The sequence below is a fragment of the Meleagris gallopavo genome, chromosome 28, assembly GCF_905368555.1.
Source record: "Meleagris gallopavo chromosome 28, MGAL_WU_HG_1.1, whole genome shotgun sequence".
NCBI lineage: Eukaryota > Metazoa > Chordata > Aves > Galliformes > Phasianidae > Meleagris > Meleagris gallopavo.
This window is the reverse complement of record NC_139431.1, coordinates 4,792,545-4,818,928: the sequence shown is the minus strand read 5'-3', so window position 1 is coordinate 4,818,928 and position 26,384 is coordinate 4,792,545. Positions and strand designations below refer to the sequence as shown.

General features: G+C 54.7%; 2 long non-coding RNA genes across 16 annotated transcripts in view; both read right to left on the bottom strand.

Annotated features, from left to right (window-relative positions):
* Window positions 1–11,282: 11,282 nt before the first annotated feature.
* LOC104914519 (uncharacterized) lies at window positions 11,283–16,033 on the bottom strand. Its single transcript, XR_796051.3, has 3 exons — window positions 15,842–16,033; window positions 13,720–13,900; window positions 11,283–11,524 (listed from the first exon to the last, which is right to left on the bottom strand). It is a non-coding gene; the product is annotated as an uncharacterized LOC104914519 (long non-coding RNA).
* A 2,467-nt stretch (window positions 16,034–18,500) lies between these two features.
* LOC109371077 (uncharacterized) overlaps window positions 18,501–26,384 on the bottom strand; it is a 28,479-nt gene continuing 20,595 nt past the window's right edge. For 13 of the 15 annotated variants that reach the window (XR_014879895.1, XR_014879896.1, XR_014879897.1 and 10 more), the window contains 2 exons: window positions 26,054–26,185; window positions 18,501–24,500 (listed from right to left, as the gene is read on the bottom strand). This is a non-coding gene — a long non-coding RNA (uncharacterized LOC109371077). Of the gene's footprint in view, window positions 24,501–26,053; window positions 26,186–26,302; window positions 26,339–26,384 lie in introns of all 15 variants that reach the window. The other 2 variants (XR_014879894.1, XR_014879900.1) reach the window with 2 other exon arrangements.

The window sequence follows — 26,384 nt, the reverse complement described above, 5'->3', positions numbered from 1 at the left end:
ATCATAACACATCTTAATAATATTATCCCTTGTCGAGTCCATAAAAGTCCCCTCTTGCATTACGGCATTTGAGAGACTATTAAGTTTTAAGGCCACGAGACCTCCATGAAGGAGAGAAGTCATTTCCATTTTTTCTCTCTTCTGAGGGCGCTGGGGTTTATGGGGCAGTCATTGGTGGGGATTGACAAGGCAGCACGTGGGGCATTGCAGTGATGGGGACGCGGCCTTGGCAGGGGCATGGAGTGGATGAGCCATTTTTTGTGCCTGGCTCTTCCCAAATCCCATGCCTTCTTGCAGGTGCAGATGTCCAGGAGAAAGCGAGGCGATGCTTTGATCTTCAGCGGTATGAGGATCACGGATGAAGCAGGAGAGCGATCCTCTCACGCTCTGCTGTCCTTCTGCACATCTAAGCATCCCAATATCCCCATTGAGCACAATGTAGTCTCAAAATGAGGAAAGCTTTGTTCCAGAGCAGAGATTTCTGTTATTTATTCTGAGTCTTCCATCTCTGCGGGCAGAAAAGTGGTGAAGTTTCCATTTCTGTTCCATGGGACAACGCAGACTGTGTGTGCCCTGCGGGGCCGGGCAAAGCCAGGTGCTCAGGAAGGGCACGTTTGGAAGGGCATGGTCCTTCCCTGGTGCACGTGGGAAGACTACAGAGACAGGTGGAGCTGGGAGGGTGCCTGCTTTCAGCAGAGCTCCATGCAGAAGGGACTCAGGCAGACTCCAAAGCTTTTTGGGAACAAAGGCACAGGACCCCCAGGGGCTGCAGGGCACACGGTGCTGTGTGCCACCCACGGCCATCAGCTGCTGTGCCACCCGCCAGCTCCTGAGCATGGGCTCAGCAACAGCACTTGGATCATGCATGCCAGGAGGGATGGTTCTGCAGAGCTTTTGGTTCACAACGTGTCAGGGTCTGGGGGTTCCATTCTCCTGTGCTGTTGGAGAAGTGAAGGCAGCCCACAGCCTGCAGCGGGGAGATCTGCACTGGCGGGAGAACAGATAAGCAGCAGACTCTCACACATCAGTCATAACAGCTCCGTGGTGAGCAAAAGCAAGAGGAAAACCAAAATCAAGAATGAAAGGAACGGAGAAGGTGAAAATTTCTTCCCTCTTAAGCAAGAGTGTCGCTGCTAATGCTGCTCACAAGGATAATTTTAAGCAGCTGGGTAGACTCAACGCACCAGCTTTCTGCCCCTATGGAAACCAGTGTGTGATTTACCCCACATCCAGCAGCTCCCACACATTTCAGCCATGTCCTCAGCTGCTCCCCAGCTAACCTTAACCCAACCCACGCAGCACAAGGCTGTGTCACACCAGCTCCCAGCACTGCAGCACCTCCACCTCTCCTCGCTGTGATGCCACAGTAGGGCCTGATGGAAAATGTTCCTTTTCTTCTAAAGCACAATGTTACCAAACAGAGCCTCACAGAAAGACCCCCTCCTTCACTAAGAAACAAATAGAGCGTCCCGCTGATTGCCAGGGGAGGTTTGAGCACGCGACCACCTCAGGCTCCAAAAACAGAAGGCCAATTAAAAAAAAAACCCTTTCGCATTTATTATTATGTAAAATCCGATGCTCTTTAGGGCAATCTCATGATTATGAAGGGGTCAGGGGAACTGATTTATGATTAGAGAGCTCTTGGCATCGGCAATATTGTATATGTTTTAATTTTGAACCTTAATAATCCATCCAATATGCAGCACTTGATCATGACACTCATTTCTCACGTATAATTTTCCAAGACTCTACACGGACACCTTCACCTCCTCTCTCTCACACTGAAATCCAACATCTTGGGCTGGGGCTGAGCTGAGCCCCACTGCTGGGGGGCACAATGGGGGAGAGGGGGCTGCAGGAAACCCACCCTGCCCTGCTCTGATGGGATTCCCCACACAAAGCCCCACAACCCACATGCCCTCCTCACCCCCGCGCCCATCTCTGCTCCTTCTCCCATCCGAGGTGTTTATTTAATTGTTTTCCCCACTCCTCGGTGGCAGCGCTTCCCTGCCATTAAACCCTGCCATCCGCGTTCTGACTGCGTAATTTAAAGCTATAGTTAAATTATGACTTCTCTGAACCTGTTGTGGCACTGACGCATAACCCTAATTAAATGATCACATCCATTCTAAAGCCAGTCTTTTCTCCCCTCAAACGTTAATTACAACATAAGAGGCTTTAATGGCTCGCCTCACCTCCAGCTCCTCGAAAGAAAGGTCATGCGATTAATTTTCGTCATTAATCTTTTCCCAATGTGGACATTGTGCTGTCACTGGAGCCTATTAAACCCCCTTTGTCCCCCTCCCCTTCTTCTCCCTTCTCTCCCCTTCTTTCCTCCCCCCCATCCCTAAGTGAATGAGAGAACAAAAATATTTAAGCTTCACTTTGGCTCTGGTGCTACTTCAGGTGAGCAGGGCTGGGGATGGTGGACAGGAGATGTCCTACGTCCCACATCCCACATCCCACCTCCAACACTTCATGCCCTGTGTCCCATGTCCCATATTCCATGTCCCATGTCCCACACCTCATGTCCTGCATCCCATGTTCCATATCCCACATTCCACACCCCATGTCCTATGTCCCATGACCTACATCCCATGTCCTACATCTCACATCCTTTGTTCTATGTATGTTCCACATTCCATGTCCTATGTCTCCCATTCCACATCCTGTGGCCCATGTCCAACATTTCATGTTCTGTGTTCCGTGTCATGTGCCCAGCATCCCACCTCCCAAGTTTCACATCCCAGGTCCCATGTCCTGTGTCCAATGTTCCATGTCCCTATGCCCCAAGTCCCATATTCCATGTTCAACATCCCATGTCCTACACTGCATATTCCATGTCCCACATTGCACATCCCATACCCCTTGTCCTATGTTCCATGTCCATATCCCCCATTCCACATTCCACATCTCAGGTCCCACATTCTACATTCAGTTTTGCACGTTCCATGTCCTACATCCCATGGCTCACATCCCACATACCACGTTCAGCATCACGTCCAATGTCCTACATCCCAAATACCACATTCAGCATCCCACATCCCACATCCCATGTCCAGCATCCCATGTCCTACATCCCATATCCCACATACCACATTTAGCATCCCATGTCCCAATATAGTGTTCAACATCCTACATTCCATGTTCCATGTCCCACATCACACATCCCGTATCCCATGTCCTATGTTCCGTGTTCCTTGTCCCACATCCCAAATCACACATCCCGTGTCCAGCACCCCATGTCCTACATCTCACGTCCCACATGCCATGTTCAGCATCCCGTATCCTACATCCCACATCTCAAATACCACGTTCAAATCCCACACCCTACGTTCAATCTCCCACATCCCATGTCCTACATCCCATGTCCCGCATCCCATCTCATCTCCCACATTCCACCAGCACCAACCCAAGAGCAACTTGAGGACAAATAGAATTCTGGGGTGCTGGGGACCCTCTTGAGTGCAGCAGAGCAAAGCCAACACCTTGGTAGCAGAGCTGTGCGCCCAGTCCTGGTGGAGGGCCTGCAGCAAGGCCCCTTTTTTTCCCCTTTCCAGAGGAAATGGGCATTTTTCCTAAACTCCACAAAATTCCTTCAGTGAGTTAATCCCCCAGCTCTGGGCGCAGGTCCTGTTTCTCCCTGCCTGCACCATGAGAGTGGGAGCGCAGCGCACGTTTTGCTCATTTGCAGTATTGTTTCAGCTGAAACGAAGGCCCTGAATAATTCCCTTCTCTGCGGGGTGACGTAAGCGAGGAACGAGCTGCTCCTCAGGGCTGGGGGTTGGGGGTGCTGGCAGCGAATGTAGCACTCTTGGAAATGGCCAATTTGGGCAACAGGAAAAAAAAGAGCCCTGGGACGTGGCAGCGGTGAGGTCCGAGCATCACTGCTGTGTGCCCCACTTTGAGGGGCCGAGTGCTCCTGGAGGGTCTGACCCACTTCCCTGCCAGTCGCTGACATCCTTCTGCCTGTTCCCAAGGACGAGGACTCGTGGGGGAAAATCCTGGAGTATTTTAATAAAGAGGAGACAGATGGCAGTCACCTCGCTGGGTAAATATCTGAGCGGGAAGTGGTCCAGCGCTGCGGGGATGAAGATGGATTGCAAGAGATGCGCTGATCCTGCTCTGACCAGCATCCCTCCTTCTATGCACCTCTGCGGCTCCTTTGTGCCCTTGATGGTCTCGCAGGGTTTGGAATCTGCAGGAGCTCCATCCCCATCCTGCACAGGGCTTCCATCTGTGCCTGAGGAGGAGCAGGGCACTCAGCACTGGATTTGGGGATCTGTGTTCCTCGTGGGTGCAGGGCTGGGTGCTGAGCCCAGTGGGTCTGCAGGCTGCAGCCATGAAAAATGCGAATGTCTGCTCTTTGTGAGCCTGTCAGTCTTCATTCAGAGGGTAAAAGTCCCAGAAATGGGTGGTGAACAGGCTCAGGAATGGGAAGCAAGGCAGTGCCCTACCCTGGGATGAGCCCCGTCCCATCGCAGCCCTCGGTGTGGGTAAGCAGGGGATATTCAGTGCCCACCCAGGAGTGGAAGGTGCCCTGGGGCTCTGTGGTTGGTGGGGAACGCACAGAACTGGGCCAGGAGAGCCATGTGCTGATGCCGAGGGCACAGACAGGCTCTGCTGGGGCTGTGCTGAGTTTTGCAGTGTCACCCCATACAAAGGTGTGAAGAAAGGGATTGTACCCCCGGGCTCTTTCTTGTTGCAGACTCTCGGGTGGATGGGAGACGTGCGGGCAGCAGAGTCCCAGCAAGGAGGTGGGGGCTGTGGGGCGGTGACGTCCAAAGGCTGACTGTGCTGTGCTGTGATTGGGGTGGGGGCTGTGCTCCCCATGGCCCCCTGGGCAGGCAGCTCAGGCAGCTGATGGCCTGCTCAGGGGGAGTCCTGCTCTGAGCCAGGTACGTTCCTTTTCCCCTAACACAGACAGCACGGGGAAAGATAAATCCCTCCAGAGAGATTTGAGACTGGATTTCACTCAGAACACCAACCACCGTCACTGTCAGTTTTTGGGATCCAGGCAGAGGCACTGCAGTGCTGTCTCACGGGCACAGGGCAATGCTCCCCCAGCCCGTGTGCCACAAACGGCTGCCTGGAGACTGACATCCTCCTGCTGAGATGGCATCGCCACTCCAAAGGCACACTGGGACTTCTGGCACCCCAGGTGCTGGACGCTCTGCGCTCACAGCTCAGCTGGTCATTACGGCTCTACCCGGCCCTGAAAGGCAGCAGCTATGGCATCCTGCAGGATTTAAGCAGCAGTGCAGGACCTGGCCCAGCTCCAAAGGGTCCCACGTGTGGTTCTGTGTCCCCGTGGGCATTTAGGAACAGCGATTTAGGAATAACGATGTATGCATCTCCTCTCTAACCACGAGCCAAAGTTGCGGGATAGAAGCAGCCAGCGGGCAGACCCACATGTCACATTTCCCACCCCACAAACCCCCTCTGACCCACAGCATGGGCTGCAGCACACCCCAAGCCGCACACAGCACTGCCCAGGGTGGGGGTCCCACTCCTGCCCGGACCCCATCGTGCCGGAGGGGGCAGAACCCCGTGGCACCTCACTGCCCGCCCTGGGCACCCGCTGCTTTTTTTCCCTTTGTCCCAAGGACGTTGGGGACATCACGTCCGCAGTGCTCTGTGTAGCAGGATAATAATAATTAATAACCATTAGCAACAATAAGGATAATACCAGCACCAGGCCGGACTGACTGTGCAGAAGAGACACTTTTTTTTTTTTTTTTCCCCTCCACTTTAATGAAAACAATGATTTGACTTTGAAGAAAGTGACTTTTTTTTTTAAGTGAAAGCTGAATCCTCTCCCCTGCCCCCCTCCACTTTTTCCTCGCCCCCTCCCTCCTTTTTTTTTTTTTTTTTAACTCTCCTTTTTTCTCTTTCTTTTAATACTCTGCGTTCTATCATGCAAATCCCCTTTCAAATTATGAGAGTATTAGAGCCATCAGCGGTAATGTCACCGCCACAAAATGAGAGCAGGGACTTAAGCACCTAACGAACAATGAAATGTGCGAGCCCTGGGACAGGACAATTAAGAACTGGGCTTAGCCAGCCAGGGAAATTTATTGCTATCAAATCCATATTTCTATTTTCCCCCTGAACAGTAACCTATTTGAATATGATTAAAGGGTTTCATTAGAGCCGGGAGAAAGGCCCCGTGTCCCGCCGTTCCCCGTGAGCTCACAAACACGGCGGGAGGGGGATGGGGGGGCAGAGGGACGGGGATGGAGTGGAGTCACTGGGATGGGATGGGATGGGATGGGATGGGATGGGATGGGATGGGATGGGATGGGATGGGATGGGATGGGATGCAGACAGGTGCCGCCAGCACCAGCACAATGTTGGCCACGGGGCTGCCCTCAGCCTGGCAGGTTTGGGAAAACAGCACAAAACTTTTAGAAAGAAGGAAGAGAACGATTCCATCCCTGAGTATCACCCAACACAGCGTTGTGCAGTGGATCCCCTCCCCATGCCCTGATGGCGCTTTGGGATTTCATCTGCAGCTGATCCAGGAAGCAGCACTGGTGCCAGGGGTTGGGACACAGCATTGTGTGACTGGTGCAGTCCTCACCATTAAGGCAGTTCATCCCACAACACTTTGTGTCGGGGTGCCCCAAAACCCCTCTCTTCCCCTTCCCCCACAGCACAGCACACCCCAGCCTGAACAGGGAGCCACGTCCACCTGTTTGTACCGCGTGTTTGTGAGAGAGCAGAGAGGAACTGAACTCAGCTCTCAATTTCTCTTTTCTGAGTAAATGGGATTAGTTTCTCTGCAGTACTTCACTGCTGCACGCGCAGAACCTGGCGAGTGCCGGAGTTGAGGGTGCAGGGAGCAGAGCCCAGTGGGGTGCAGGCACTGAGGGATGGGCAGGTAGGCGTGCTGCTTTTCCTTGTACCACAGCTCCCATTAACGCCAGCTCCCAGTTACCCTCAGCTCCCAGTTAATCTCAGCTCCCAGTAACTCACAGCTCCCAGTAACCCCAGCTGCCAGTAATGCCAGCTCCCAGAAACACCAGCTCCCAGTTATCCTTACTCCCTGTTAATTTCAACTCCCGTTAACCCACAGCCCCCTGTATCACCAGCTCCCAGCTATCCTCAGCTCCCAGCTAATCTATCTCCCATTAACCCACAGCCCACAGTAAGCCCAGCTCCCAGTAACCCCTGTGCCCTCAGCCTCCCCCCACACCCCTCCTTACATGATGCCACACACTGTACTACAGGATCCCCATCCCCCCCCGCCCCCCAACATCCTGGGGACCCCCAGTGCCCCAGGGGACAGCCAGCATGGTGGCACATCTCATGTGGGGCTCCGGTATGCTGGGGGTGCTGGGAGTTCCCCCTCTGGCTGGGGGCTGCTTCTCAGGGCATTGATTTGGCATGCAGCTCAGTGCCACTGGTCAGCAGGATGTACAGATGCAATGAAGCTGAGGATGCACGTGAACACTTCCATGCATAGGTGCCAACCATGGTAATTAGCACATCTCCTAGCAATTACAGAAGTGCAGGTTCTAGGGTTGTAACCAGTGTGACCTCCTGCACTGCACAGCCCAGAGCAGCAACACAGGACTTGGGGGATGGGACCCAGGGGGAAACACCCAGATCCTTCTTCCTATGTCTGCCTTCCCAGTAACTTCAGCTCCCAGTAACACCAGCTCCTATTAATTTGCAGATCCCAGTTATTCTTAGCATCCAGAAACCCCATCTCCCAGCTAACCCCATTTCCCACTTAACCCTGCTCTCAGTAATCTCAGCTCCTATTAACCCCAGCTCCCAGTTATTCTCAGCACCCAGTAAACCCAGCTCCCAGATAACCCTGCTCTCAGTAACCCCAGTTCCCATTAGCATCAGCTCCCAGTTATCCTCAGCTCACATTAACCTCAGCTACCAGTATCCCCAGCTCCTATTAAACCCAGCTCCCATTAATCCACAGCTCCTAGTTATTGTCAGCACCCAGTAACCCCAGCTCCCAGTTAACCCCAAATCCCAGTTAACCCCAACTCCCAGTATCCCAGCTCTTATTAAACCCAGCTCCCATTAATCCACAACTCCAAGTTATTCTCAGCTCCCAGCCACCCCATTTCCCAGCTAACCCTATCTCCCAGTTAATCCTGCTTTTAGTAACCTCAGCTCCCTTTAACCCACAGCTCCCAGTTATTCTCAGCTCCCAGTTAGCCCCAGCTCCCATTAAACCTCATGTCCCGTTAACCCAAAGCTCCCAGTAACCCATCTCCCAGTAACCCCAGCCCCACATTGGCTCTCCCCACGCCCCATAGAGGGCTATCAGGTTGTGCCCCCAGGTCGGAGCAGCAGTGCTGTCCCCCCTCCCCACGGCCCTCCCACCTCCCTGTGCCCACCCCCACCCCGGCGCGGCATCACAGCTCCTAACGAAACGGAACTGCTGCCAGATGAAATATATTACTATTAAATACTTAATTCTTCTAGTGAGCGGAGAGCAGCCAGTATGAATACGATTATTAAAGAAAATTACTTTGGCTGATCAGATATTTCTGCATACTAATTTCTGACCCTTCTTTCCTCTCTGCTTGCTTCTCATCCCTTAGAGACCAGGACAGATAAAATTCCATCACAAATAGCTGATTACTGGGGCTTGCATTAAAATCAAATTTTTTTCCTCCCGGCGCTAATGTCCTTGCCTAAAGTAGAGGCAGCAGCTGTCAAAAAAAGAAAAAAGAAAAAAAAAAGAAAAAAAAAAAGCCCAGATTGCTCCAGATCTGAAATCCCCAAACTTTGAGGTGTTATCGCTTCGATCCGGGGTCAGGAGGAGGGATGTTGCATGGGGAAGGCAATCGGAAAAGCACAGCTTTGGGTACACGGAGGGGGTTGGCAGCCACGTGGCATCACATTGTTCCTGCCCTCACGTACAGACAGACGGACAGGGCCTTCCCAATCAGCCCTTCTCCCCACTGAGCCCAACAAACTTCCCCACATCCCCACATCTCCCACCCATCACCCGTGCTGTGGTCACCCCATTGCAATGCGACAATGCCACTGAGAGCAGTTTGCTCCTTTCCCCACCGCCTCCCCCCACGCCGTACCCAACATGGAAGCCTCCAATTTACCTGCTTTTAAATAAAGACACTTATAAAGGTGTCACGGTGCTGAAGCCCTAATTACAGCCTGAGCATGTTAATTCGCCCATCGGCTCCGCAAGCGCCTGTCAGAGTGGGGTCCTGCCTGCCCCCTGCCTCCCCCCACGTGGGGACGGCTGTGTGGGAGTGGATTCAGAGCTGTGCTCCAGAACATCACATCCTGAAGGGAAGGGTCCCTGCGGGAGTGAGTTGCTCTGGTTTGGGGTTGGCACTGGATGGGTTTTGTGTCCTCTCCCAACCCAAGCACGGTTCCGTGGTTCTGTGATTGTCACATCTGACCCAATGGACATGGCTTTAGGGACATGTCTTAGTGGGCAGGTGGTGACGGGTCAGCAGTTGGACTGGATGGTCTTGGAGAGGTCTTTTCCAACCCTAACGACTCTGTGGTTACGTCTGGGGGCATGGTTTAGTGGGCATGGTGGTGACGGGTCAGCAGTTGGATGGGTGATCTTGGAGGTCTTTCCTAACCCTAACATTTCTGTGAGTGAGCACAGTGGTGACAGGTCGATGGCTGGACTCAGTGACCTTAGAGATCTTTTCCAACCCTCATGATTCTATAATTCTGTGCGTGGGCACGGTGGTGATGGGTGGATGGTTGAACTCAATGCACTTAAGAAGTGTTGTCCAACCATAACTGTTCCACGAGTGACCATGTTGGTGACGGGTCGACGGCTGGACACAGCGATCACTGAGGTCTTTTTGAACTTTAATGATTTTATGACCCTATCACTCACTACAGGGGACGTGGCTTCAAGCTGGAGAAGGCAAAAGAGAAAACCCCTTTGTAGGGGGGACATGGCTCTGTAGCCTCCTGGTGGCCCTAGTGGAGGACCTGGGGCTGTGCCCAGCTCCGGGCACCACCTGGGATCCCATTCTGCCAGCTCTGTGCCTGGGGAGGTGTGTGCACAAGGACGGGGAATGTTTGTTTTTCCTTATTGACATTCTCCAAATAAACGTCGGGCAGCAGAAAGGGGCTCTGGCACAGCTGTTTGCCAAAGTGTTTGTGATAAAAATCCTTCTCCATAGGAACAGGTGACAGGCAGGGGCCTCTGCCACAGCTCATGGCTGAGTGTGGGGCGCGGAAGTGTGATTCAGCCCCAACTTTCAAACCATTTTTTAGAAGAGCCTCATCCCAAGGCTTCATCCCGCAGATGGCTGGTTATCTGATACTGATCTCAGAGAGCTTTAGGAGCAACGTGTGTCCATTGTGTGCCCGCACAGAGTGCCTGTTCCTAGAAAATCTGTCAGCAGGGTGAGCAGCCGTGGGGCAAGCAGAGGGTTCATCAAGGATGGGCAGAACCCAGGGAAAGAGTAGCACTGCAGTCTCTGCAAAGTTCTGCTGCAGCTTTGGAGTGGGTGTCCCCATGGCACAGATGTCCCCACAGGATGGATGCCCCATGGCTTGGGTGATCTCATGGCTATGGTGCCTCTAGTAGGATGGATGCCCCATGATTTGAGTGACCCCATGGCTGTGATATCCCTATAGGGTGCAAGGCCCATGGTTTGAGTGTCCCTGCAGGATGGATACCCCATGGCTATGGGTCCCTGAGCAGGGAGAAGGGATGGGAGGAGAGATACAGATGAGTGTCAGGAGCCAATGATCCCATTCCCGGAGCTGTCCCAGCCTGGAGCTTCCTGCCACAAGCTCTTTAGCTTGGCGGGATGGAATTGCTGTTTGGACATTGATGTGGATAAGAAGAACATTCAGCGTGATGGAAACAAGTGGCAAGGATGGAAAAGACACTAACTTCTCTGGAAAAGAGATATTTTATACTCCGGGAATATTTCCACATCCCTCCCAAACCTCCCCCTCACACACACCCTATGACAATTAGCAGCATTATCCCCATCACTCTGTGCAGTTTTGTTCACTGCAGCCATAGGCACAATGCTGCTCCCACCCGGCATCGCCGTGCCGTGGCCCATGCCCCCCCCCACCTGAGCCCACAGCATCCTTCAGGGTGTGATGTGCTCTGGTCCCACACGGAGGGCCGAGATGGGACAGCAGCTCCTGGTGCCATGAGCTCCATCTGAAGGGTCCCCACATCGCTCCCTTTCATCCCAGTGCCACTGGGCTGAGCCCCATGAGGACACTGGGCATTGCTCACAGGGCTCCTCCCCGTGCCCCACACTGAGGCTCAGCCATCACCTGCATCCCCGCTCCCCCCCCGGCCCTGATAACTCATGGCAGCAACACTTGCACAAATCTTTAATTGTTTAGTTTAAAGAATTGTGTTTTGACCGCAAGGGGATTTTGGCTGGAGCTCAAGAGCTGATAATGATATTTCGCTGCCAAGACGTCTTCTTGGCTCTGCCTGTGTTAATGTGCGCTCACAAGAAGCTCCAATTAACTGCATCAGCTCTCACGAAGCGAGCAAGAGTGGGAGAGATGGTGTCTTTTCCTGAAAGAAAGAGAAGGAAGAGAGAAAAAGGAAGAGAGAAATCAAGAAGCAATCGGTGCCAGCAGCCCCAGTGAGCCCATGGCAAGCTGCAGCCCCAACCTTGCTCCGTCCATTGGCAGCAGAGAACGGCCCGTGGAACAACGGCCTTGGGGGGCTGGGGGGGCCACCCCGTGCCATAGGGGTGCCCAGATCCAGGCTGTGCTGCCAGGCCTCTCCCCACCCCATCTCCACTCTCTGTGGGTGCAATAAGCCCGGAGGTGGCGGTGATTGATGCTCAGACCCCGGTCTGTAGGTGCCGGGTTTGGGGCTCAGGGTGCTGCAAGAACTGCTGACCGGGCTGTGCCCCCAGCAGCAGGGCCGGGTCCCGCCCCGCAGCTCGCCTTACGGAGCGTGAGGACAGGAAGATTTAGGAGCAGGGATGCCGCACAGTGCAGCGCGTTGTTTGTCTGCCTTTGAAATAGGAGGAGCGGGAGGCACTGACTCACAGCTCCTCGCTGGCGGTGGGGGCACCGCGCCGGCGCTCCTCGCCTCTGTTGCTTCAGGTGCAGCTGTGTTTTCCTACATGTTAATTTTTTCCTGTTTTATTATCCCATCTCTCTCCCGCTACCAGAAACCCTGTGTCGGCTCTGGGAAAGCTTCCTGCAGCCAGGACACCTCTGGGCAGGGACTGCCCTGGCTCTGCTGCTGTGGTGGCACTCAGTGGGGTGGCATTCGGTGGGGTGGCACTCAGGGAGATGGCACTCAGTGGAGTGGCTCTTGGTGGGGTGGCACTGGTAAAGTGGCACTGATGTGGTGGCTCTCACTGGTGTGGGACTTGGTGGGGTGGCACTTGTAGAGTGGTACTGATGGGGTGGCACTGGTAGGGTGGCACTCAGGGAGGTGGCATTCAGTGAAGTGGCACTTGGTAGGATGGTACTGGTCGGGCAGCACTCATTGGGGTGACAGTATGGTGGCACTTAGTGGGGTGACATTGGAAACTGGCGGGGTGACATTCAGTGGGTTGGCACTGGTGGGATGGCAATGGGTGGGATGGGATGGCACTGGTGTGGTGGCACTCACTGGGGTGGGACTTGATGGGATGGCACTTGTAGAGTGGTACTGATGGGATGGCACTGGTGGAGGGGCACTGGTAGGGTGGCACTCAGGAAGGTGGCATTCAGTGAAGTGGCACTTGATAGGATGGTACTGGTTGGGTGGCATTCAGTAGAGTGACACTTGATGGGGTGGCACTGGTGGAATGGCACCACCAGCACCGAGCACAGCACATCCCAGAGGTGGTCACGTGAGCTCCTTTGTGAACAGGGATCTCCCTCCCACACTGAGCCAGAGCACTGCCCAGTGAGATGCCCTCTGCTCGGGGATCTGCACAGCCCATCTGCAGAGCAGTGCCACCCTGAAGGTCCCCCATATGCTCCTGCACACAGCAGGAGAGGATCAACCAGGTGCACACCCACTCCTGGCACACCCAGGATGTCCCCTTCTCACCATTCCTGTTCCCTGTGCACTCTGCATTGCCTCCATGGCTGCACATGGAGTGTAAGCAGATTAGAGTGGAGAGCCACGGGTATCCCCCAGCAGGAACTGTGGCTGTTCATCTCTTCCCTCTGCCTTTCAGTTCCTCACCCTTCCTTGGTACTGGCTGCAAATCCCATGGGCAGAGCTGGGACACGCAGGGAACAGCAGCAGGGCCAGGGCTGGAGCCACCAGAATGGGATCAGCTGGCTGTGGGGATGGGGCACGAGGCACATGGTTCATGTTTTACATTTTAGTTTCAATAAAATCGCTTTATTTTATGTTTTATTACCCATAAAAGCACCCACTGGCCCCAGGGAGCGCCTCTGCACTGGGCAAGTTCTTGGTCCCTTTGGGCAAGGTGCAGACTCTGGGTTCAGCAGCAGAGCTGCAGGGTGCTCTGCAGGAGGGGAGGGGCCTTCTTGTAAACACACAGCGTTTACTTTGTGAGTTTTTCCTTTTTTTTTTTTTAATTTTCTTTTAAAAAAGGGGAACTTTTGGGTGAACTTCCTCCAGCTTTCCTGTGCTTTAATAGAAGATGTTCTCCCTTTCAGTCAATAAAGATATCCAGGACACAGATTGCCATTTGGCCCTCTGATCATCTGCTGGATTAATTTCAACTAAATTATGGGGAAAGAATGATTGATTATTGTGATGATTAAGAATTTATCCTCATATAATACCTTTCATCTGCGGAGGCGCACCAGATATTACAGCCGTAGGGATGGGAAGAACCTCTGGGTTGATTCCGATGAACAGCATGTAGCATCAGCACGGTGCCCATGTCCCTGCGAGCACAGTGCCAGGGAGTGCGAGGTGTGGGGCAGAATGGGGCAGGGGGGGCAGCTGCATCACTGGGTCCATCTTTCAAGGAGAAGGAGATCTAGAAGTCAGCTTGGAGACGCGCTCACACCTTGCCCTGCCCACTGCCCTCATGTTGTGTCCCCAGTGGGTCCATCATCACCCTCATCACGTTGTGTGCTCAATGGATCCACCATCATTCATCATGCTGTGTCCCAAACGGGTCCATCATCTCCATCACTGTGTCCCCAATAGGTCCATCACTGCCCACATTGTGCTGTGTTCCCCGTGGGTCCCTTTGTGGGTACCCAGCCAGCCTCATACACGGGCATGGGGTGGGAAAGGCTTAGCCCAGTGCAGCACAGAGGGGCTTTGGCTTGGAGCTCACAGATCAGTGGATCTCATGGCCCCCATGGAGGGGCAGCTCTGGTGGCCCTGCACTTCTCCAATGTCTCCCCAGTGCCCCAGTGCCCACCCGGGTTCAGTGTCCCATTCAGGCTCTGGGGCACCTGTCCTACCCCCAGCTCCTCTCCTCTCCTGTGCCGTTTGCTCCCCTAGGGGAAAGACAGCATGGCTGCAGCCGTCTTTCCCGAATGCCCCCATAGTGGTGCAGATCCCCTCACCGCCCCAAGCCCCCCCTTTCCCGGCCCCTTCCCCGGCCTCAGACAGTCCTCAAACAACAACTGTCTGCCCGCTCCTAATCCCTCACAGGTGACCTCAAGACAGCCGACGCCTCGGCTCAACTCTGCATTCCTCCGTGCTGCCTTAACCCCTCCGGCCCCACGGGGCTGTGTTGGGGTCCTGCTGGGGGTCCCTTCCCCAGCGATCCCCTTCCCTGCAGGGCCAGGAGCCGCGCGGTGCCGCCTGGATCGGCCCTTCCCAGCGCTCCCGGTCAGAGGTTAAAAGCCTAATGTACGATTATAAAGCCCAGAAGAAAAAGCCTCGCATTCTGCCCTATAAATCTTCCTAACAACTTCAGCACATGTGGGAGCCAGACGATGCCCCGGCTCCGCTCCCGTACCCGCTGCGCTCCGACTCATCACCGCGACCCCGCGCTGCGCCATGCTCCTGCTCCTGCTGTCCCTGCTGTCCAGCATCTGCTCCTTGCCCAATGCTGGGAGGAAGAGGAGGAGGAGGAGGAAAGATGTGCTCTCCTTGCCCATCACTTGGAAGGAAGAGGAGAAGGAGGAAGGATGATTTCACCTCTCCAGCCACCACTGAGTCCCTCAGTGCTTTGCAGGATGTCTCTGCCCTGCAGGTGCCATGGCACAGCAGGGATGCCCCATGGCACAGCAGTGATGCCCCATGGCACAGCAGGGATGCCCCATGGCACAGCAGTGATGCCCCATGGCACAGCAGGGATGCCCCATGGCACAGCAGAGATGTCCCATGGCAATGGGGCTGCATGGTACAAGCACAGCCCCATCCCAGTGCCCCATGGCACAGCCCCATGCCCACACACCCCTCTCTGTGTCACTGGGGGACATCAGCTCTCCCACTTCTGCTCCCTTCCATGCTGGGCGTTTATTTATGTTTTTCTCTTTACCTCAGACAAGACCTCGGGACGCAGATTGCTCCCTGTGCCAATAACCCAACTGCAGCAGGGCTGTGCCCACAGTGCCGACCCACCACTGCTTGATCAATGAGAGCATTTATACCTGCACAGAGATCTGCCACAGCATGACAACAGCTGTGGGGAACAAAGGCTCTGCTTTGCTCTTCTTCTTCCCCCTTACACCCCCCCTCTTTTTTCCCTAATATATACACATATTTTTTAGGAACGATGCCAAAGTTTCCGGAGATCAAAGTGAAAGCAGTGTCCAGAGAAGACTGAGACAATAAAATGAGGAGAAAGGAGAGGAGAGGAGAGGAGAGGAGAGGAGAGGAGAGGAGAGGAGAGGAGAGGAGAGGAGAGGAGAGGAGAGGAGAGGAGAGGAGAGGAGAGGAAAACATCTCGTGCCCCACTCAGCTCTCCCCCGTCAGTTCTGTTCCAGCTGCTCTCACCTGGCTGAGCTGGGAGGGCTCTTTCCAAGAAGAAAGGCAGCAAAGCACCAACCAGTGGGATCTGCCTGGGAACAAACAGTGAACTGCACCCGAGTGCCTTTCAACCTCCAAATCCACCTGAGCACTGCGCGCCAGCACAGATCGATGGCTCTGATCAAAACCCTGAATGTTGCAGGAGCTCACAGATATCCCCCAGGCACTGGTCATTGGGTAACGTGTTCTGTAAACAGCCCGGGGAGGATCGCTCAACTTTCACAAGGTATTTGCAGCTCGGTGCTGTGGCCGTGTCTGTGTGACGGGGCTTTAATCCCAGCCATCAGAATCCACGGCTTTGCCTCTGACCAAAGCTTAACGCCAGCAAGGAAAAACCACCACTGCCTTGCTGGGTTTTGTGTTATCTCAGCCATGAGGACATGAAAATACTCCTTTTTATGTTAAAAAGGAAAGAGCCGAGAGTTTCACTTCACCACATGACTCCCCAGGCTTTAAAATCCTCCAAATGCTGGGAGAACGGCTGAAAGCAGGGCAGCCCTTGGGCCGCTCAGTGCCACGCTCGGAGGGCAGAGCCCATGTTCTGCCCGTGGCACGGGATGGGTCGGGTGCTGCTCTCCTGGAGGACCCCAGCAGGACAGCTGCCACGTGCTGCGTTGGGGTGGGACGTTTGCAGGCAGCATTCGATGCCGATTCGATCCCAAAGCTCTGGGCTCAGCCAGAGGCGCGGTGCCATGGCCGTGCCCTGAGCTCTGTGCTCCGTCCCCTCCCGTCCCCAACACGTGAGCTGAGGGCTCCCAGCCCTCCATCCCCGATCCTCGATCCCTTCCTGAGCCGATGGGAGAGATAAGTGAATCCCCCGCGCCGCCTGACAGCCGGGTAGACATTAATAATTATGTACTATTTAAGGCTGATTGAAAATGAAGAGGTGGAGGTGTTGGGACAGATGTGGCAGTGCCAGATGGATTGTGATTAGATTAGCACCGTTCCATTTGACGGGATCTGAACCATGCTTTAATCATTTATTGTGAAAGCTCCGCTCGGCGCCGGCACGCGGGCGCACACCTCCCTGCAGCTCTGCCGCCGTCGGAGGGGCTCACCCGACTCCGAGCCAAAGCACGCCGTGTTTACAGCGGTGTTCTGAGCCCTCCCTCTGCCTCTCATCTCCTTGTTTGTACAAAGCTGCCCGTGCTGGACGTGCTCCTGGAGAGGTATTCCCTGCTTCGCCGGTGCCCATCGCACCCAATGCATTGAAACGCAGCGCTACAGCAGCTTGGGAGGAAAGCAGAGAGTAAAAGCAGAGCCAACATCCACTGCAGGTCCCTGGAGCCATAGCGGGAGGCAGAGCAGGATTAGTGGGTAACTGGAAAGGAGCTCAGGACCCTCTCCGGTAGCGTCGTGTAATTTTAATTATCGTAAGTGGTCTGGATCTCAATGGATGGAAAAACTTATTATTGTTATTATTCCCTTCAAACACGGCAGGTTTTAGTTAAACACACATCCGTATCTATTAATCATGCAACATTTAAGATGGAGCTGAAGTAATTAGCCAAGAGTCAGACTGCAGGGATCACCTTAAAATCTTGCATCATGCTGCTGCCTCCTGCACTCTTCTTTGCACCACTTTTGTTTAGGTCTTCCTGTCCCTTACATATCAGATCTGGGGCACCTCGGGATGGGGACGTTTGGATCCCAGAGCATCCTGCATCCTGGTCAGCACCTCTGGGATGCACTGCACCCACTGCAAGGATGCTCGGGGCAGCTGCATCTCAGCAGCAGTGAAAGAGGGCTCTGCATCCACGTGATGTCCTTAAGGCACGTCCAGATGAAAGGCAGACAAACTGCAAGCTATTATTATACTGTCTAATATAGTTTAATATGTGTGCACTACTTTCTATACAGTGCAGTACAATCAAAACCACATTACTTCTGCATGTGGGTCGTTTTCCTGCACTGAATGGTTTCCAAAACAGATGTGAGCCCTTTGCCCCTCTCCTTGCAAAGGACATATATGTCATCTTTGCTGAGGATGCAAAACCAGAGCACATAGAGCCCGAAGCTGCCACGTCCTCATAGGTCAGAGGCTGTGGCCCGACGTCCCACCCAGCCCCAGATGTTTCCACATTGCCAAAATGGGCACAAAGTGGACACATAATCACAGAGTCATCGAGTTTGAGTTGGAAGGGACCTCTAAAGGCCATCAGGTCCCGCTCCCTGCAATGCACAGGGACACCCACAGCTCCACCAGGTGCTCAGAGCCCCATCCCCTGTCCTTGGGGGTCTCCAGGGATGGGGCACCGCCGCCTCTGGGTGCCATAATGGGTGCGAATGGAACAATTCCTTGCGCCGATCGCCCCAACCTCAACCCATCCTCCACAGGTTTCGGGCCGGTGGCCGGGTTGGGTCCGTATCCCTGTGTGCAGCAGTGCGCAGCACCCCCAGCCCAGCTCCATTCGGTGCAGCACCTTGCAGGGCCACTGCAACCACAGCTCCATCCCCTCCCCGTGCACACCGGCCCCACGCTGGCAGCTGCAGGCAGAGGGGTTCTGCTGCTGCGCTCCTGTTTACAGAAATGGGAATTTGCATGATGAAAATAACCCAGGACGGATTTTGATTTTTTACTGCCCTTGGCAAAAGGTTTGGAAAAAAACGGCGCATAGTCAATTACTGGAATTTTTAAACACAAATAATATTTTATGTGATCAGCGGGCTGGCTCGCGGCCTGGGCACCGCGCTCCAACGGCACTTATGAAAGGAACAAGCCATCAATTGTGCTGCCGCGCACAGGAGCCCGTGGGCAGGTGCAGCCCGTGTTGACCTTAGTGCGCAGCCCTCGGCGCGCTTAACCCGTGCGCAATGGGCCGGAGGTGTGCGAGGCTCCGCTTGGCTCTCCCTGCTGGAAACTTCTCCCCTCCCTTTTTCCGCCGGACCCCGAGCAGACACGGAGCGGGGAAACGGAACGCTCTGAGCGCTCAGCGCCGTCGCCCTCAGAAGCCGCCACCGGCGTGGAAAGGGTTAACCGACACGGGGCCCCACGCGCTTCCCCAAACCCCCCCGGCTGGCAGCCGCCCCAAACCAACAGCCCCGGGACCTCGTTCCCAGAAACGCCCGAGCAGGAAGGCGGGTTCCGGGAAAGACCCGCACACAGCAGCGCGGTGCAGGAACCTCCCAGAGCCGCAGCATCGTTACGGGACCGGAGCTGGGGAAGCTGTGCTGGCCCAAGGGGCGCTGCCAGCAGGGCTGGGCGCTGCGAGCGTCACCGCGGCTCTCCCATGGACTCTACCCCTTCAGGAGGCAGGACAAGATTATTTCATTCATTTGTCACAAATCCGTTTTATTTTCAAGCGCCGGGCACAAAGAGCTGTAAGTTTCCAGACCCTCTGCCACCTTCTTCCCCCCCACATCCCCGTGGTCCTGGCACTGCACAGCCCTGGAGGTGCCATCCCTGGACAGAGCGGCCGCCTTAGATAACAGGGATGGTGATGGCAATGAGCTGCCTGCCTTATAAAGAAATAGGCTTAAGGGAAAAAAAAGCATTGTTGTTGTTGTTCCAGGGCCAAGGGGAAGAAAAATTCCTTCCCTCTGCCGGGATCTTTAACACCTGGGTAGGGTTTCGCTTCTCTTCGGGGTTTGATAGCCACTTCCTAACAGCTCTGGGATGGATTCTGAGCACACCAAGTCAGACGGATTCTTTCCATCCATCCCACGCTACCCAGACCGCTCCTGGCAGACCCACGGCAGGCACCAGGCTGCTCTCACGGGTCTCTGGGTGCTGCTCATGATGTGAGCTCCGGCTGCGGCCGTGGCATCGGGCAGAGCAGTGCTGCAGGGAGAGCCCCATGAGCCCTCTGCCTTCCTCAGCCCCATTGCTGTGCCTGCTTGCTGTGAACTGCCAGACAGATGCTGCATGCCCCCAACGAGAGCTGTGTCTCATTAGGGGAAGAAATGAACCCTTTCAGCAGTGGTCACAATTGGTAAAGGCTTTGGGATCTATCCAGACCCCGATGGTGGTCACCCAGGGCGGACTCCCCTCCCATAAAAGAGGCTTTGGGTCTGGATGCTCGGCACAAGGCGGCCTTTCAGGGAGCGGGGCAGCATCCGAGCGGGCTGGGAAAAACATCTGGGGAGGAAGAGGGTTGGGGCACGAGGCCACAGGCTGCCCAGCCCACCCCAGCATGGCTGCTGGCAGAAGTGGGACCTTGCAGGGCTCTGTCCCTGCGCAGTGTGCACGGCACTGGGGAGGTGACATTAATCCATGCACGGGGTACTTTGTGTTGGACAGAACAACGTGCAGTCACTGCGTGCACAGGGCACCTGGTGGCTGTGCAAGGACTGGGGGTTAGGGTTAGGGTTAGGGTTAGGGTTAGGGTTAGGATTAGGGTTAGGATTAGGGTTAGGGTTAGGGTTAGGGTTAGGGTTAGGGTTAGGGTTAGAGGAGCAGCACACACAAAATACATCTCTTTGGTGCAGCCACCCCCAATGGGTCGCTGTGCACAAACACGTGTGCCAGGTGTGCAAGCGGGTGAGCAGAGCGCGCAGCCCCCACGCATAAACACGGCGGCAGCAGAGCGCCCGCAGCCCCCAAACTTGACGCTGCCAGCACAGCGCAGTCGCGAGGTTAAGTAAATATCTGACTGCGAGCTGAGGAAATGAGTCAAAAAACATTGAGAAAGAAGAAACGCAGATCTCCGGAGAGACGAACTCCGTGCTCCGCCCGTCCCTGCGTGGCCGCGCGCTCCCACCCTGCCGCCCCACTGCCATCCCTGCGTCCTCGGGCTGTGAGCCCGGCATGTCACCCTGCACATGGGGAAACCCAGAGCTGGGGAGGAGTGCCCGGGTGATGGCAGCCCCTTTGCTGACAGCCTTATGGGAGATGGAGAGCGCTGTGTGAATGGCACCGGGAGGGGAGACGCAGCTTCTGCGGGGCATCTGTACAAAGGCTGAGAATGAAACAAAACCAGCAATCACGTCTAATGGGAGAGCATTGGATCCCGGGCTCCCCTCGCGGCCCCCCTCCTCCCCCAGCCCTCCGCAGGACTGGGCTGAGTGCAGCTGGCTCCGTTTGGCTAATTGGCTCTGTCAATCATGTGTCAATCAGGTCGGCTGCTGCCCGGGTGCCAGAAGCGTTCACTCCGGGGGCTGCGTTGGGTGAGCAGCACTGCGTGGTGCTCAGGGCTGGTGGGGATGGGTGCTGCGTGCCTCAGTTTCCCCACTCCTAAGGGACCACCAGGGCTGACCCAGAGGAGCACTGCTGGCTGCAAAACCAATCTCACCAGGCTGGAGAGCCCCGTGTGTGCCCAACAACACAGATTTAAAGCTTCATTCTTTGTTCCTCGAGCAATGTGTGTTCAGCTATCAGGTAACAGGAGGGAAGTCCCTGTTCCTCCTCTGGGGGGTGAGGGAAGGGTTAACGTGGGGAGGAGATGAGGTTGGCAGACCCCCCCTGTGTCGCAGCAAGGAAGCAGTTAAGCCGGAGGTGCCACCTGGGAAGCACAGACAGGTCTGAAGATGCTCTGCCAGTTATTTCGCTGTGCAAACAGCTTTTCCTTCCTGTCCCACCACACCACCTCTCCATGATACACTAATTACCCAAAGCACACAGCCAGACAGAAAGGAAAGAAGAAAGAGAGGAAGGAAGAAACAGCGGATCCTGGTGCTGGTGTTCCCAGCAGCAGCGCAGGGAGGGGACAGACACTGCTGCTCTATCTGCCCAAAAACAAAAGAGGAGACCTCGACCACGTGTGGATTCCAGGTTTGCTGATGATCAAACCCTGAGGCTCCCAGGTGGAGGAAGCCAAGCACGTGGCACTGCAGGGTGGGCACTTCAGCTGCCCCATGGATGTGGCACTGCGGGCACCACACCGTTCCCACACGTTCCTCCCTTTTTGCAGGAAGGGAAACTGAGGCACGGGGGGTCAGCGCGTGGCCCTGAGCAGTGGTGGGGAACGGAAAACCAGCACAGCTCTGCTGCTCAGACCGCTCGGTGGCAAAAGAGTTAAAAGCTCCGGGCCGAGCAGTTTGTAGCCCATGGCTCCTTTCCCCCCTCTCTCCCTCTCTGCTTTACAAAACCAACCCCACATTATCAAAAACCTGCCTGGAATCCTCTCAGCCAGTGACACAGAAAAATCACATTGCAGAGGCTGCCAGGGTGACAACAAATAGCAACAGTAAATACAGCTGCCTGGGGCCGGCCAGAGCCCTGCCATGGGCAGCCGTCACGCTCCAGCTCCGCTCTGCACTGCGCTTCCAGGGATGGGGATGCTCTGCTGCTGCCTCTGCTGAGGGCTCTTCTGGGGCACCTGCATCTCTGGGGCCTCCGTGCCCATCATAGCCGGGTGCTCCTTGAGCCCATCTCCCCCTCTCCATCTCTTTGCTTTCCATCCCCTCAGAGCCGGAGTTGGGCCATGGATGAGCGCTCCCAGCTGCTCCACAATCCCCAGCTCCCTTCCTCGTACCCACATGTTCCCCTTTTCCTTCCCCTGCTGCCACCACTCGGCATGTCACACCTCTGCCACGCTCACATTAGCACCAGGTAGCCATGCCCATAACCAGCCATGCTAAAGGACACACACATTTCCCTGCATTAATTTTTTCCCCGTGCTGTGGCAGGCTCCCAGCCCTGCTCTGCATATCTGATGTTTATTTTAAGTCAGTCACCAAGTAGAAGCCATATCCCTGCAGTTCCTGTTCTTAATCTCTGCTTTTCTCCCTCTTTTTCCTCTCCTTTTACAAGGTTTATTTGTCACTGAGCTCATGGGGGCTGGACTGAGACCAGTTGGTCACTGTGGGATGCTGGGGCGGTGGTCATCGCTGCCCGGGTGGGGATGAACCTGCCCAAAATCAGCCTCACAAACTCCACCTTTAAGGTCAAAGCAACGACCAGAATTAAAAGCCAATTAGATGAAGATGGGAAATGTTCCTCTTGGCTTAGCAGGGGCGCAGAGCGAAGCTGGACACACATTGGTTGATGTGTTACCAAACCACTAATTGCTGCGTTACTCAAAAGGAGAGGTGATGCTGAACTGGGCACAACCCCGTGGTCTGAAACCAAGGCACGATCCTCCACAGAGCATCCCTGTGCCCATCAGCCCAGCTTCGGGTCCATCCCGAATGCTCCACAGGGAGCAGAGCAGCAGCACCGCAAGGGCGGAAGGAAGAAAGAGCCAAGGCAGGAAAACTCCTTCCCCATCATATTTACTGAACTGCTCTGAGTTATGACTGGAGGCCAAGATCTGGCTTCAGGCGATTGCCTAAATCATTTAGGAGCTGACAAGGTAGGGAGGGGGGAAAATGTTCTTGTAATTCTTCAGTCTGAGGTACATTAAGGAGCCATAAGCCATGTCGAGAGCTTGAATTACATTAGAGAGATTATCCTGTTACAGTTCATAATCCTGGATAATATACCATCCCGCAGCACACCTGCCAATGATAAATCTCGCCCCGTAATGGGGCAGCCGTGACCCCAGCGGTCCCGGAGCCCTCTTGGCACGGAGCAGCAGCACCATGCAGACAGATGGAGTCGGGAGGGAGCGCACAGCAATAACAGCCTGGCAGCACTGTGGGGGAAATTCATGGCTGGGAGCTCCACACGGTCCTCGCTGAGCCACGGCAGGGAAAGGACACCGTGGACACCCATAAGGGATGAGGACGTGCCCCAAAGAAAGGCTGAAGAACACGGAGCCAGAGGGAGAGCAGCATACAGCCAGGGCAGGGCTTCTCTTCGAAGGTGGGGATTGCTGGCACAAAGCATCACATGTCAGGGAGAAATGGGGAGGGATGGGGCTCAGCCCCAAAGGGACGAGGGACAAGATGAGCTGGAGCAAAGAGCCCATCCCTTTGGAGCAGGTACCACAAGCAAAGCTGCCTCAGCCCCTTGGGAAAGCAGATCGGCTGGGGAGGAGCTGGGACGTGCAGCCCAGAGACCCCAGGATGGTGTGTGCAGCTCCCTGCCCACGCCCTGGGAAAAGCCCAGTACTCTCCACAGCACAATCCTCCCTGTAGCATCCCGTAAGGGGCCAGCAAGCACCAGGCCTCCCCTCCAAACCCTGCAAACTGCACCCATCCAGCTGCAAAACCACCCACCAAGCACAGAGGTGGCACTGATGTACACTGACACCCCAAATACAGGGGATGGGACCGTGCCCACCTGCTGCTGGACGTCCCATCTGCCGTTCCCTCCTGCCCCTCTCCAGCGCTGCTGCCCGCTCCCCGTGCCCTTGATCTACTCTCTAACAGCTCACAGTCTGATCCGTGCCCATGCACCACTGCAAATGGGAAATCCCTCATGCATCCCTTCCCCAGCACCCATCACCTGCCCAGCCCCAGCTCCTGGCTCTGCACACAGTGAAGAAAGAGCCCCTCTGTCCTGCGGGGATTTGCAATTTCCCCATGTCCCTGGGGATACTTGACAGAGCCTCTTCTCTCAGGCTTGTGTGTTTTGTTTAAGTGCTTTGAGATAAAGCCCTTTTATCACGTTAAGAGCCTGGTTGCCCTGGTTTCTTCCTCTGGCCTGAAGGCCATTCTTTTCCTCCCTCTTGTTTTTGACCTCAGGTTCAAGAGTGCCAGACCTCCCTGTGCTGGAGCAGACCTCAGGGCGGGCAGCAGTGCGGTGGGAAAAGCGTGGCGAGGGCTGCAGGCTGCCCACCTCATCCAGGGAACAGCTTCCGATCTGTGCAGGTGTGGGAAGGAGAGAAATGGGAGAGTGGAATTAGCATTGCTTCGGGCCTCTGCTCTTCTCCCTTCTACTTTTTCTCCCCACTGTTTCCCTTTATCTACCCCTACCCTTCCCCTCCGTCCCCTCCGCTCCGTGCTCTGCCTCTACCTCTCCTCCTTTTCTCACCCATTTCGCTTTCCTTCCCTCCTTCTTTCTCTCTCCCTTCCCCTGCGGCTTGCCAACTGCCAGCAGATGACATCTCCTTTCATGTTTGGGGCTGAGCGGAGGCTCTGAATGTTCGTTTGATTCCGTTAAGATAATAGCTGGTTCACTGTCAGACGCAGACTGATCAGTTAAAACCTTAATCACTGCCTGTCTACTCACATGGCACTTATTTTTTAAGAGATTAATCCCCTAAGCACTGCACCAGCATACATTCAGGCTCAAAGAAAAGGGTGGGTTTTTATTATTATTTGATGCGTTTACTGTTGGTTTTTGTTGGCTTTTTTTCTCTCTCTCTTTTTTTTTTCTCCCCAAATGCATCCTCCTCCCAACTCTTTTTTTTATCTGATTCTCAGAAGACAAATGACCCCCAGCACTGTCCCCTTGTGCTGAGCATCTTGGAGATGGAGGCTGTGCTGCTCTGGGAGCTCACGGAACGTGGTGGGCTGCAGACAAAGCCCCAGGAGAGCTGAGCTCTGTCCACGTTCCCCAAACTGCTGCTGTTCAGAGCACACGGCACACAGGATTAGGGCAGAGCATCCCCAGAACACCTCTAGGACTGGTGCCACCCCCACAGCAGCATGCCCAGAACTCAGCCACAAGTGCTGAGATAAACCACAGCCAGCTTCCATCACCTGCACCGGTGTTTTAACTGATGGAGAGTGCCACGTCCCCCTGCATTAGGGCTTCGTTAGCTGCAAAGAAAGAAATGGTTGCCATCCCAGTTTATCCTGGGGCAGCAGTAAAAACCTGCCTTTATGCAGCACCTTGCATTCACAGAGATCCAAGCGTTCTGCAGAAGATGTTCTTCACCTCCATCTTTAAGAGGAAATGGGCACTGAGCTGATTTGCCCCAAACCCACTGTATCCCAGCAGCTGTCACACACCGTGCTGCTGCTTTCCTGTGGAGCTGGGCTGGGCTGGGGCTGACCCACAAGCAGGGTTCTCCTTCAGAGGCACCAGAGAGTGAGGCAATGTCTCTGAGGGGTAAGGGTTTATGTAAACCTTTCTTTACAATTGACTTATGAGAAAAAAAGGAAGAAAAGGAACAAAGCCCAAGGTTTGCTTTAGCACTCAGACAACAGGTTCAGGAAAAGTAAATCCTTTACTAAGTCTCAGGTGACATTTTTCAGCCTCCCATTCCCTGGGAGAGATCATGGATTTCTGCATCCATCCCCACACTAACATTCTAACACTAACCCTAACCCCAAGCCTAACCCTAACCCAACCCTAACCCTAAAGATAACCCCAACTCCAAAAGCCCAACCCCAACCACAACATCCTAACCCCAACCCCATCCCTAACCCCAATCCCAACCCCACCTCCACCCACCCCCAACCCCACACCTGCAGCTCCATCAATGTCACCAGCTCCTGGATGGAAGAGGTGGGACTGCTGGCAGCAAATGACGGCTCAGAATTTGGCAAAATAAAGCTGCAATTATACGAGAAGTTTCTGTCAGCTGCCTTCGGCATTTCCTATGTAAAAAGAAAATACAGTGAGAGAACAGGCTCTGAGTGTACTTTGGCAATTTTTGGTGGAATAAAACAAAACTGTCAAAAGAATCCGTATTTATAGGTGGAGGGAGAATTCACCTGCAGACCCGACTCTGCTTACTCCCCAGGACATTCCTGAGGCCGAGGTGCAGTGGGTTTGGAACAAAGAGTAAAGAAAGAC